At 37.5% G+C, this 14,288-nt stretch overlaps 1 pseudogene; it reads left to right on the top strand.

Moving 5' to 3' along the window:
- LOC133270497 (contactin-6-like) overlaps positions 1-14,288 on the top strand; it is a 147,270-nt pseudogene that overhangs the window by 29,827 nt on the left and 103,155 nt on the right.

Here is a 14,288-nt window from a genome sequence, read left to right as displayed (position 1 = left end):
TGCCTTTTGTCTTCAATTAATGTATTGAACTCTAAATAGCTGGGATGTTACTCATGTGCTTACGAGAAAATTGTATTAAAGTAACCTCAAACGATACTTAAATTAATTATGTAGTGCAGGAGTCAGCAGCTGTTTGAAAGGAAGAGACAGAATCAGAGTGCAGACTTCGGTAGCATTTTTAAATATTTAAATTAAATTAGATAATATTTTATCTAAGAGATACCAGGTAAAAATATAAATCTCAGGATCAGACTTTGTTAAATCAATATTAAATGTCTATTTCAGTAACAAACAGCCAACATGTTAAGGACTTCATATTAAAGCATTTGTAGAGATTTCAAGCAGGCAGTTACTCATTTAGGTCCAGATATGCTAAACAAAACACAACAACCTATTTAGAACCCCAGCCTTCCCTTTAATTGCCCACTGCACCACCACAGCATCTACCAGCTCTCCTGAGTACTTCCTACAGATCATTTCTTTCTTTATCAGTCTAAGCAAAGGACTTGTACCAACCGTTGAGAGTACAGGATTCCCCTATAATTCCCCTATAATTCCTTTTAGCAGTTTTGAAGTAGGTGGTGATCCTGGAATATGAATCACTGGGTTGCAGTACAGCTTGGTGATGGACAAGATATTTTTATACCATGTTTTGTATTTCCAAATATAACCTTTTCCTTCACATCTTTCCACAAAGCTTTCATTTTTCAAACATTTTGTCATCTTCATCTTACTTGCTGGAGGATCATCTTTTAATGAGACCAGTATCCTCAGCCAACTGAGTTAAAAGATACTAGCAACTCATTTTTACGTTAATGTGTTTCTGTGAAGACTTAACAATAGATAAAAATCTCAATGTTCCCTATTCCCAGGCACCAAGAGTAGATCTCAGCTGCACCTTTGTCCTGAACCTGATGTCAATTAAAGGAACAGCAAAAGCTCCCACTGTCTTCACTGAGATAAGTTAATTTACACCTGGGTATAAATTAACCCCATTGATTTCAGTGGAGCTATGCTGATTTTCACTCCATGGCATTCTGAAATATGCTTGATTGTAACTGTCAAACCTGTAGTTGTTTGCAAAACGTCTTTATTACACAGACTGTTTACATCAATGTAGGAGTGATAGGACCAAGTGGGAAAATTAGGAACTAGTCAGAGCAGTCTTGTGGCTGGTGGCTTGGAAGGTAATTCAGGTTGTTAGATGACATTGGTCAGTCATTTCTTCATGTCTACCTCAGTTCTACCAGACATGGTATTAAAATGATATTGAGATAAATCTAAGGATTAAATGGGCTGTACAGCAGAGTTAGGTGTTACTACCCCCAAACCCACTAATTCAATTACTTAATCGTCCTTTATATTCTCTCTATATGGAAAGATTGCAAAAGAGTAATATTCCCTCCCATCCTTATATTCCAGCAGACTTTTTTATGTGACTTGACAAGGGTCTTTAGGTTTTCTTGCAAGTGCCTTAGGAGATTAAATAAAATAATGTATGCATATACAGTGGCACAGCAAGGGAACAGATTAGACTTTTTTTTCATAACCCATTGTTATTTAAATGAGATAATCTGATCTAAGCAGAGCACCAGAGGCAAGAATGTTGATTAAGATAAACTCAGAGATCACTACTTTAAATTCTGTGTACTTGCTACAAGGAGGCCTGACCACTATATTCTTACACTATTGTTAGGATTTAAACGTCACTTGATATTAATATGTTAAGAAAGAGCCCTCTCTTTCGGGATTAAAGATTGAGACGGAAGTTTGAGAAGCTGGTATGAACAGTAAAGTGTCCAAAGTGCTCAAGAAAGAAACAGTTTTTACTTTGCACCAGAATTGTCTCAAATTTTCCTTGAGGAAAGGAGCTTGTCCTCCTTTCTCTGGACTTATTGTGCAAGGCTGGTTGCTAGCAATATAATTTTGAGAGAGGAAGCTGTCTTAAGTATCCATCAGCTGCACCTTAGACTGCTGATTGGAACTGGGTGCCACACCTGATTCTACGGCATGTTGTCCACACAACAAGCGCCTCATCCATCTGTCTCTCTGGCCCCTCCATGTCTTCTCTGTCTAAAAGGATTTATGAATTCTGCCCTATGTTCTAATGCAAAGAATAATTTGATCATAAATATGTCGCAAAATCCATTCTCCCACCCTCTGCTATTACTCAGTTTAGGAATACAGGTTAAATACTGGTTGCAGATCTTAGGCAAGAAGAGAAACTGGCAGAGTTTGATTTTCCAGTGTCTGACCTAAGTATATGACACTGTGGAAACAGAAGTCGACTGGTAGCTCCTTACACAGCAGCTTATGTACAGTCCTTCTTTGGCACCAGTTTCATAGCAAATATTTGAGCTTCCCTGCTTCCTTCTCTCAATTCTCTTTACTGTTCAGGAAAAGGAGTTATCTCATTATTTCTGCAGTTTCTGTCTTCCTCCTGGACAGCTTCTGCAAATTTTCTGTGTCCCTCCCATTTCTAAAGGCTGTCATGACCCCTTTTTTATCTGATTCCTGGTGTCTTCTGCCCTTCAAATAAAAACACGCAGTCTTGAATATAGAGATGGCCTTTGCAACTCTCCTTTGCTCTGCTGATTGTCTTGACCCCATCATGGAAGCAAATAGGTTTTCCAGGGGTAAAGATGAGGAAAAAGGAAAATGTCAGTAAAAGCTATCAGGCTCTTAAAATTAGCTATAGACAATATAAATATTAAAAGCCAAACCAGACAGTCTGAACCTTTGGTTTGAAAATGAGGCAGTAAATGTATTTTTACACAGTCCTTTGGCTTATTGGCTTAAATTCAATTGAAGATGCAACCGCAACCTCCCAGGCTGTATTTTGGCCCATCATTTTGAAACTGCTAAATTAAGGAGAGAAATTTCATGATGTAAAGTGCCCTCATACTCCTTTGGGTCACAGCATGATGAATATTGAATACATCACATCCCAGACTCTGCCTGCAGTCTCTTGCAGATTTATTGTTAGCATAACAGCACCTTTAGGAATGGAACAGCAGACCATATATTTTAAGACAAGTGACATCTCTGCTATTTCTAACAGTGAACTGTGGAGATAAACTAGTCCAGCCTGAAAATGTTAAGGTTTCTCTGAACAACCAGAGACATTCAGAGACCCACTGATGAGTCAGAGATGATAATAATTAGGTCTCCATTGGACAACATGGAGAGTTTTTGTGACTTTGGGAAACAATGACCCTGAAAGCTGTATTTCTGTAAATTACTTCCAAGCATCTGGCAGAAGAGGATGACTGGTACCTCCATGACCTTCTCACAAGAGCAAAAAGTGACATTTAAAGAAAAACCATTGTTTCCATTTTATGGGGTGCCATGTCATTCAGCTCATTTCCCAACATCAGTGCACAACAAACATACTCTGGTACAACAAAGCCAGCAAAAGACCATGCCTGATGCCCCGAAGATGAAGTGCCAGGGCAGGTGAAAGAGTGGTGCTGAGCTATGGAGAGGTGGGCAGCCCTTCCCCTGCCATTTCAAAGACTACAAATTTGTTTGTTATTGGCAAGACACAGGAAGAGGGACTGTGACTGTGTTTAGAGAGGATGGACTATGAAATTAATTATTTGATTTGATGTTAACAGGCTTTACCTAATTTCTTTCCTGAGAAAAACTTCATAAAGGTTTTGCTAATTGGCATGACCTTCACCCTTATCTTCCTCTGATACCTCACTTGCTTTACCTTTACATGCAATGGATCAGTTATCTGGGTCTGACATCGGCCAGTCTCATCCCAGCTAAAAACCAGTACTCTGGGAACTGCCACACAATATACTCAGGTGCAAACTTGGGACTTAGTATTTTTTATACTAGCAGGAAAAATACTGTTATCAAAGCAGACATGAGAACATGTGCAACATGAAGGAAAAAGACATTATAGGTAGGAAGGAGAAATAAGGTATTTGTCTAATCCATCACCCAGTTTTGCAGACATTACATTTGGAAAATATTATCCAAAATATTGATTTAAACTGGATAGTGGGTGAATCACAGAGATGGAGCTGCTTGCCCTGTTCATTTCTGGAGGGGCTTACACAGAACTGGTTCCTCTGTATTTAATTATAAGAATGTGAATAAGCAATTTTACTACTTCCATTTCCTGTCTCTTATCAGAACCACAAACTGTTTCTAACTCAAGGGCAAAAAATCAGACAAAATAAGCCAGTATGTGAGAAATGTGAATCTCTGTCCTCAGTGCAAGACAACATAAAGGACAAGTCCTCTTGTGACAAAGAGGACCAGTGTGCAGGAAGCCTGTGAGCAATTTCTGGTTTTACCACTTGCTGGCTGCTTGAGCAGGAGGATGTTACAAAGCACCATGGAGTTTAAGATAACTATTTCCTTCACCACTCAATTCAAAGAGGGATATAGTGACACCAGTTTGTGGCTTTGCCTGCTATGATAATGAAGCACATGCAAAAAGAAATGACAATGCAGCAATGATAATAACTCCAATAAGGAAGTGACAACCTACATTAATGGCTATTAGTGTGACAGTGAGAAGGACTCAGCATAGGTACTTTTGTGCCCCCAGAGATTGTAATGGCAGTCTTATCTCTTGCTTTGAAAAGGGAAGAATTAGGGCAAAGTTCTGCATTTCTGAAAGCCTCACCTTTTATATTCAGTGAATTTAAGAGGGTTTGCAGCTTTTTACTAAACAGACATAAACCCACCTTGAAGCTGTCTTTAATCTGTGTTTCCCAAGCATACCATATCACATAACATCAAACTGGCCAGCTGGAAACAGGGAATGATAATAATTTAATACTGTATAACATGGCTAGACTCACATTATAGAAGCGTCTTCCTTATTATTCTTTATATCCAAGAAAAAAGGCCTTTTTGAATTCCCTTGAGTGCACAGACATATGGTAAAAAGGAGGTTAGAGCTCAGGTGCTTCAAGGGTGCACTTTCAAAGTTTAAGTTGCTTGGATTTAGCTGCCAGAAAGATGTTATTTACAGTTCCTGAAGTTAGGTGGAGCATGCTAGAATTCATGGAAGTCATTACTAGAGTTTTTTGTTTTCTTTATCATCTAGTGTATACGTCTCTTCTATAGTCTGAAAGGCAGAACCAATTTTTAGACTGGTTTAAACAATTACTATTTCCTAATGTCTTCAATTAGTTACTTTATGTTTACATTTTTTCCTCTATGCTTTGGATTTGACATGATTTCTTTCTGGTTTGTATCAAGTTATTTCATCTCTCTGTAGGAAAGGCTTCTTTGTAAAATAACATCCTGGCATTTTAGAAATAATTAATTTTTTTTTCAGTTTTTGTTTGCAACAGCTTCAGAGATAATACAATTTTTCTTTATTATCACTGCCAAGAAGTTAAAATTAGCAGGTGATTGAGAACTTAAAATATTTTGAACATTTTCTGTTGCCAGCAATAGAAAATCTAAGTATAAAAAAACCAACATTAAAATAGTACAATAACATATCACTGAAATAGTTTACTGAAACACACTTTTTAAAGTAAAATGTGATTTGAATATAGTTCTTCCATTTAATATGAATATTTGGCAGGGAGCCTGCTTCTAAAACTCTAGACCAGTTACATATGACATACATATATACACATCCATATACTGTACATCTGTTGTAGCCTCCCACATCACACAGGGCATTTCCCTCATCCATTGATTTTGTTTACACCTAGGGACCTTCATAAAGAAGCCCACAATCTATGTTTGATCTCTCACTTCTATAGCAAGCTACCCCTTAAACTAACTTTTAAGACATTGTTTCTCAGAGGTCACTATTAGAGCAGGGTATTTTGTTTATCAATGTTAAACTAAAACCACATGGGTGGATTTTGAGATCCCCCATTTCAGAGTTGAGTCTGCTGCATCTTGATTCAACATAGTGTTATGGTAATCAAATAGTTATCAATACATGGAAGCCCTTGGAGTTTAATAGCAAAATTTATTATCTTTTTATCTTCACAACCAATGCCTCAGTTAAAGGACTGACAAGTAAAACCTTAGGCTTTATTATGGTATTATTATTCATGTCCTACATGAAATGGAGAGAAACCCAGCTGCAGTGTATAATTTTCCACTAGTGGAAAAGTGATGTAAGTGGAGAGTAAGAATGAGAAGGATTTAATTTGTTTTCAGACCTTGGAAACACAAAAAATTATTAAATCTGCTTTACTTAGAAATGGAAACCCAGATCAAATTTCTGTGCTGTTTAATATTTGTACCCGGCAGATCTGCACACGCTGACATGGGTGAAGACCTTGCTCACTAACTTTTAATAGCTGAAACAATATCTGCTACTTTCATGTAATCACAGACTGATCATCCTTTCCATTGTTTGCAGAAGCTCGAAAATAAAATGTCTCTAGTTATTGATTTGCTACTTCTTTTTTCATTTAGCGACTATTGATCTCTGTTTATGTGTGTGTGTTTCTTGTTGAGCAGAAATTAACATTGAAAACTTCTTGGAATTCACTGCATTCATACCTACTTGACATTCCTGGGGAGAGCTTGCTACCACAATTGCTGGACCTGGGCTTTTCAAACGTCTGTTTTGTTTTCTTCTCCAATCTCTTTGCAGAAAAAAAAGATTTATACACAAAATCTTTTTGTTTTTATTATCACTGGCACTTGCCTGGGACAGAAAATGTTGTCACAGCGTTTGAGCTCACAGAGTAATTTCCAACCATACAGTATTATTTAGGCTGTGGTTATCATGCCTACATTACAAAAATAAACCTCTTAGGAATGTGAGGCATTTTTTCATTACTATCTGGAAGAGAAACTCTTGTGATTACCACTAAAATTGCTTGATGGGGTGTGTATGGGAAGCCAGCTCTGAGACACATGCTGATCTGTAATTTGAGAAAAATATGGATGGATTACTCTAGTGGGGCCTTGTGTAAGGTCTGGATGAATGAAAATATCAAAGATAGCAATGAACCATTCTTTGACTGAAGCTATTATATCTGTACCATCTGTAAAACAGTCCTTGCATTGGTCTTATTACATTCAGATCCTACAGTTTTCCTAGTTTTGGCTCTATCAGGTCCAAACACAAACAAAATCACAGACCAAGTATAGATTTTCCATAAGACTATAGTCCTGAACAATCAAACAATAATGCAAATAAATTCTTTTTATCTTGTTCCCCCCCCGCCCCCAATCTTCCAGAACTCAATTTTTCTATATTCTTTCATTAAATGTTGGAGTTAAACTCAAAACTCTCTGCCCCCCTCTCCCTAAAATTAAAAGCAAAGTTTAACTATTATGGAATTATACAGTTTTAGGAACTGGAGAAAAAACCCACAGCTACCACTTCAGGATTTGTATTAGTAATTGCTCTAGTTGATGGCATAGTTATCATAATTAGGATCCAAACAGAGATAAAGCTATCTACAGCTTCTTTTGCAGAGTTAAGAAGGGAGCAAGCAAGAGGGCAACTTTTGAATGTGGAGATAGACCTCAGATACACAGAAGACCTGCAGCCCTCACTGCTCTGGTTCTCTCTGCTTCCCTCTACCTGTGCAAGGTTCACCTGGGGTGACAGTCCTAGTAGGGCAGCCTAAGGAGGAAGCTGTCTGAAGTCCAATCAGGTTTGCATCAAGAAGTAGATTTATAGACTTTTATCCCAATCTCTAGGCCTTTATTTTAATGTATTTGATTTTTAGACCCTTTTTGAATTTTGACAATGAGATATTTTTCTTTCCTCCTGCATAGCATAATACCATGGTATTTTGTCCTTTGTCCTATATTAATATATGCTTTATTGTTCTATTCTAATTACAATCTCATTATTAAAGGGGCACTAGGTTTCCCTCTGACAGACATTGCGTCTCATTGTTAGTGGATCTTGGTTATTCTGTGTTTATTGTTATTAATGATTTGTAGCAATTGAATCGGTATTAGACTATTACCCTGCTAAATCACTTTTGCTGCTAACTAAGGCCCTATCTGTGACATTGTTTAGCTCCAAACATCATGCTCCTGCTTTTCAGCCCGCTATAATTACTTGCAAGTCATTCATTTCTACTTATGTAAGTCAGGTCATTCAATCAAGACTCCTGTGAGCTTTGACATGGTGTGAGCTTCACCATGGTGTGAGCTTCTGCTGGTAAGAATGGAAAGTTCTTGTGGACAAAGGTAGTTTTGTGATGACAAATGCACCTTCCACTGCATCCTGAAAATCCTTTAGAAATAGAATAATTGTAGTTGATGGTTCTAAACTGGGTACAAAAAAAGGAGGGTTTTGAGGGAAAAGTGAAAGGTTACTCAAGTAATACAACTATTCAAGACAACAGCAAGGAAAGTCATAATAGCTTTAAAAAGTCTTCTCTTCACAAAACACGTGTGTAAGATTAGATCTGTCATACTATTTCTTGGGATATTTTCTCTAAATAAGCAACACAATTTCATTATGCACCTGGTAACATTGTCTACTTTTGCTGCCAAACAAAAAGATATTACAAAAACATCATTCTTCAGTGAATTAGTGAATGGCTAGGGACTTTTAGATGTGTACCTGGAGTAAGTATAATTCTCTTTAAGTGATAGGACATCTGATGTATTCTGCATATTGCAAACATTATATACAATTCCAGGAAAACCAGAAACATCATTTATTTCTGTGAGATTCATTCCCTAGTCATTTTAGTGGAGAGTAAAAAGGGATGACAAGGTAGCAGATATTTCTAGTGGAACTGCTATGCCTGAGCTATTCTACACACATGTGTACTTTACACTTGCATACCAGCGCCACAGTTACATAAAATCTGATTTCTGTACCTTCGTTAGTTCATTTGCATTTCTGATTTAGGCAGGCAATACCAGGAAAGCTGCGGTTATCAGTGCTGTTACAAGCATATGCAGGCTGGACTGAAGTCACACTTCACCTGGTGGGGATGTCACCCTGAGCCCCTTGTTTTGCTGCCAGTGCCTGCTCACTGGCTTCCCCTTTGCAGAATTGCTGTGTGCTTTTGGACAGGTTTTGCTTATATTGTTTCACTGTCCTAATAGATACCCAGGCTGCCACTCCAGTCAGACCGCAGTACAGTCTCCATCTCATAGACTGTGGCCTGAACTCAGCCTGGAAACGACTTTGTAGCTTAGAGTAAAACCTATCCAAACTTTGACTCGCATGCAGAGATGGCCTTCCCACCAATACAGAAGTGATTTATGGAACGCAATTTCTTTATCCTGTAATATTGTCTCACTTCATACACTTATGCCAAATAGTTTTTGATGATTGATTACTTCTCCTACAGCTTATAAAAAAATGTATGTCAGTGCAGGCAATGTGAAAAAAACCTGCAGGGGTTAATCCCTAGTAATGTTTTGTTAAGCATTAATCAGCTTCATATTTCAGTCATATTAGTATATATCTACAAAAATCACTGATGATGTAATGCAACTTAAAGCAGAATATAACATTATACCTCATTCTAATTAGATTTATTCTGCTTTACACTGAACATAGGAGAAAGAAAAGAGTTTTCTCTGCATCTTTGTTGTAAACATTTGTGGTTTTGTGAAACACAGATAGTTTGCTCTAGGCCAGAGACGATGTAGTCATTTATGCAATAGATATTGGATTCATATTTACCTGACAAGTGACCTTATCAGCTGTAACTTGTCATCTTCTAATTAGTCTGCATTTATTTTTTTTCACTAAATTAACCCCTAGCCTCTCCTGAAGATAAGTTGACGGTGTACCAAATTGTGTGTAGTGTTGCAATTAAAATGGTGGTGCATATGTACTCCACAGATTTGCCTTAAAGAAAAGTACTTCTCCTTAATATCATATCAATCACAAATTGAAATAGCTTTTATCCCCAATGATGCCACTGATTTGCAAAGCTTACTGACCAATAACTATAATGTCTTCTCTTTAGAGAGTCTAAGAATAATCCAATAGCACTAAAAGTGCCCAGTGACATCTAGAGACCAAGAATACCTCCATATTATTAAAACACATTTCAAAGTACAGAAATCAAACCCAATTTTGTTATTGTTCTTGGAATTATCCTTTTATAACAAATCATATATAAACACCCCCTATAAAATCCGAAGCCACACGAATTTTATCTGGATTCCAAGTTAATTTTTCTTCTCATATTTATTTTCAAGATTTTCTATGGCATGTTTAAAGTAATAATTTCTGGAGATGTAGAGAAGTACAACTTCAGGAGCTCGGTAAGCTTTCACATAAATAACCTTCATATCTACAATTTTTGAGAACCTCCAGGGACAGATAGCTGTATATCAAAAGTTTTGAAGATTTGAATTTAATTCCTTCATAAGTTAAATGCTCAGGTCCTTAAATTTTTACATGTTACTGTGTTTTATAGACCAAGAATGACATGAAAGTTAAGCACCTGATATTTGTATGGGAAAGAAAGAAATCTCATGAATAGGATCCAACCTAGTTCATCATTTATGCTTTAAAATAACTTGGGTTTACAGTTTTGGCTAAAAATCTAAACCATATGATTTGAAAAATTAATTGAAATTCATATATATTTAAAATAAACCTAACCTGTTTCAAGATTTTATCTCACAGTCTGATATGTGTAAAACACTGCACTGTGCATATACATAACTAATTTATAGGGAGAAGTTGAGAAAAGAGTAATTTTTTCAGGCCAAAGGCAGACGTTCACTGCAAGTCAAAAAAGTAAACCAACCATGCTGTATTGCACTGATGTTTTACCAAAACGTTAATACAGTTTTCAAGATAACATGTAAGTGGAAATAGTAGCACACAGAAAATAAATTTGTTTGAACAAAGACGTTATAAATTTGGCTGGATACAATAGTTGAAGATAGGAAACAAGTAATACCCTATGTTCTTTAGAACTCTGGTCTCTAAACCTACCTAAATTAGAGAAGTATCTATCATTGATTATGTCATTCCCCAGAAATATGGCCTTCAGGCAGTTTGACATAACTCTAGTGGTGATATTACACAGCAGACACATTAAGTATCAGTCAAGATGATACAATTTTCCAACTACTACAAGTCAAGCAAATATGTTCTCAGTCTTCTGGGACAACCTTTCTTGCAGATGGATGACACCAGGCTGTGATGTATGGACTGAAACAGAGCAGTCAGTCCCTCATAGACCTTTATGATGCCTTTTCACTGGTTTTGATCAGGAACCTAACCTTATGAGAAGACAGGCACTTAACACCTAAACCCCACTGAAATCAGCGGATCAAGAGCACAAATTCAAGTAACACCTGGACTTTCATCTTTACAACCTGAAATTCTCTACCACCTCTCCCTCTTTCGATTTATTTTTATTTATAATACCTTTATATTAGTTAAAGCTTCTTGGACTTTTACTCTGCACTTTATTTTGTTGTGAGGAGTGAAGTTGCACTTATTATGTTTTACTGCTCATATTAGCCCCATAATTGAAATACTCTCTGCCCCAGCTCAAGTTTGCTATGATGAGAAGCAGCTCCTGCATTGAGTGCACTTCTTCCTTTCGCGCATTATGGCATCAAGCCACTTTCCTTTTTTTCAAATCTACTTCAGTTTGAATTTCACCACTGGCATAGATGAGATGACTAATCCAATTTCCCTCTACGCAGAGAGCTCTCTTGCAGTACTTTCTGCACTTCTACTTTTTCCCTGAATAGTTGTCATTTAATGCCCTGTTATCTCAGATGGCACTCATTTAGTGGTTTATTAAGCAGTAATTTAGCAGCCTGTTATCAGTTCCTACTGTAGCTGGGAAAAATATGCAATCCAAGTATGTAAGACTTCTGCAGAATTACAGCATTTTTGTGATTTTTGGATTAGAGAAAAATTACTGAAAAGTAATACATACAAAATGTTTTCCCTGTATTTCATTATCGTCCCTGCACTAAAGCTCCCATCAGGCTATTCAGAATGTAGATTGTCTGAGCTCTATTTCTGTTTCCAGCCCAAACAGTGAAATTTCACAAAATTGCAGAGAACTTAATGGACTGAGATCAGTGCAGGGAGGCCCTAAACTTGGACCCTGGACTCAGTTCTTCTGCCTGCACTCATGTTATCCTTTGTGCAATGTTTTCGAGTGGTGAGAAGGCATAAGGCTTAGATTAGTTTTTGTGAGCTTTGCAAGTTTAAGTGAAATAATGTGCAAGGATAGAATCCAAAGCCTGCCCTAAGCATTATATACACTAGCATAGAGGGATCAATATAAATCCCAACTGGAAAAATAGTTTTGCAGAATAATTTTGATGATAACATAGGCAAAGGATTGATTTGAAAATTAAGATCTGGATTAAAATACTTTTTGTCCTGGGTTCAGCAGTAGCAGTCATGTTTCTCCTCCTTGGTAGCTGGTGCAGTGCAGTGTTTTGACTTTCAGCTCGGGAACAGAGCTGATAGCGATGTTTTGGTTTGGCCAAGGACTTTGTGAGCCTCATGCTCTGCCAGGGAGGAGGGGAAGCCAGGAGGAAGCAGAGACAGGACACCTGACCCAAACTGACCAAAGAGGTATTCCATACCACAGCACGTCATGCCCAGGATGTAACTGGGAGTTAGCCGGAAGGGCTGGGAGACTGCAGGGTTGGAGGAGGTATCGGTCAGTGCTTGGTTGGGCTGAGGGGGGCAAGTTATCGGTCGGCTGGTGGTGAGGTGTTGTATTCCCTTGTTATTTCCTTTATCATTATTATCATTGGTGGTAGCAGCAGTGATTTGTGTTATACCTTAGTTACTAAACTGTTCTTATCTCAACCCGTGGGAGTTGCATTCTTTTCGATTCTCCTCTCCGTCCCTCCGGGAGTAGGGGGAGGGCAAGAAAGGGGGGGAAGTGAGTGAATGAATTACCTGACTGGGTTTAAACCACGACACTTTTTTATCAAAATTACTTTTTATCAATAAAGCATTCCTGTTTCTTAAAATTGTCAGATTACAACAAATAATAAAAGTAGAGATAAAAGGAAGCAGCTAAGAGGGCAATGACGTATCAGCCAGCTAAACTAGACCTGGCAATTGAGCAGGTACCTGAGATACAGGAATATTTTGTATCTGCTTATTAAAAATATTTCTGGGTCTCCTCTGGAAACATATGCACACAAGAAGACATATCACACAAAACCTCCCCAGGTGGCATATCATCCCACGCTCTGGAGGCTTTTCTCTGGAGTGAATACTGCAGGAAGAATTAACAGGGACACCTAGAAAATTTAATTTTGGACTACTGCTGCTTGTTACAGTATAGCATTGAAATGATGTCAGGAATCAACATGAGAAGGTGAAAGAGACTGCCTTAAAAGCATAATGGTAGGTCTCTCCAGTTTTCCCAAGGCTTTTCTAACATGGACAGCGACATTTCCCTTTCATGGATCCCAACCTGGATCCAAGCCCTGCCATGGACAGGTTAGCCCTGCCAACTGAACCCTTACCATTCCGTCTCTACTCCAAAGGAGAACTTCAGTGCAGCCTTATCAACCTGCATTTTTTTTTCCTCCTTTCAGCTGGGTTTTGTTTTGCTATTTATGCTGTCATTTATTTGAGAATAGATCAGATAAAGGTCATTTTTTACTTGAATGGAAAAGAACAGTAATTTGACAGTAAGACATTGCCAGCTTGCAGTACATCAGAAATGTTGATATTAGCTCTTTTAAAACAGAGACCAGAGACAAAAATTGCCTGAGCAATTCAATTTCTAGCAGTTATTTTTTAAAAATAGAGCATTTACAAAGTTATGTTTGTACCTCCTGCTAAATTTTAGGATGTTTTTACTTAAAATGACTTTAACTTCATTTGTGTTTGCTCAGAAAAAGATCATCATGAAAATATTGAATAGTCACAAAAGATGATGGCTTCAAATAGTGTCTTTTGGCTGATCTATAGTCATTTGCTTTGGCAATTTTATTTGAGAACATTAGCACTGATCGCTTATGCTGTGTTCCTAATTATTTCTGAAATATTGTGCTGTTGCCCATGCTGAAAAGCGTAACGAGCAAAGAGGTAGGCTAGTTTGAAATGCAATGTTCTAACTGGTTTTTAATCAATGAGTGATAATGATAGCTTGTGTTTTGACTTTCACTGTTTAATTGCCAGTAATAAAGCAGATCTTAGTTGATGATATTTAACAGAGTTCAGTTTCATTTATCTCCATTTATTCTATTTATTCTAAAAGTGCCTGGGAGCTTTCTGTGCTTGACACAGTAACAAAATGTACAATGCTAATTATATTTTGGTTGCCTGATATTTTCCATGATAGAGGACCATGATGCCCTTTCATGGGATCCATTGCACCTCGTTGTTTTCAGCA

This window comes from Pezoporus flaviventris, unplaced genomic scaffold (genome assembly GCF_033815535.1).
Source record: "Pezoporus flaviventris isolate CSIRO_AGI_PZ_B2104156 unplaced genomic scaffold, CSIRO_AGI_Pfla_v1 ptg000021l, whole genome shotgun sequence".
Classification (NCBI taxonomy): Eukaryota; Metazoa; Chordata; class Aves; order Psittaciformes; family Psittacidae; genus Pezoporus; species Pezoporus flaviventris.
This window is presented reverse-complemented; position numbering and strand designations above follow the sequence as displayed.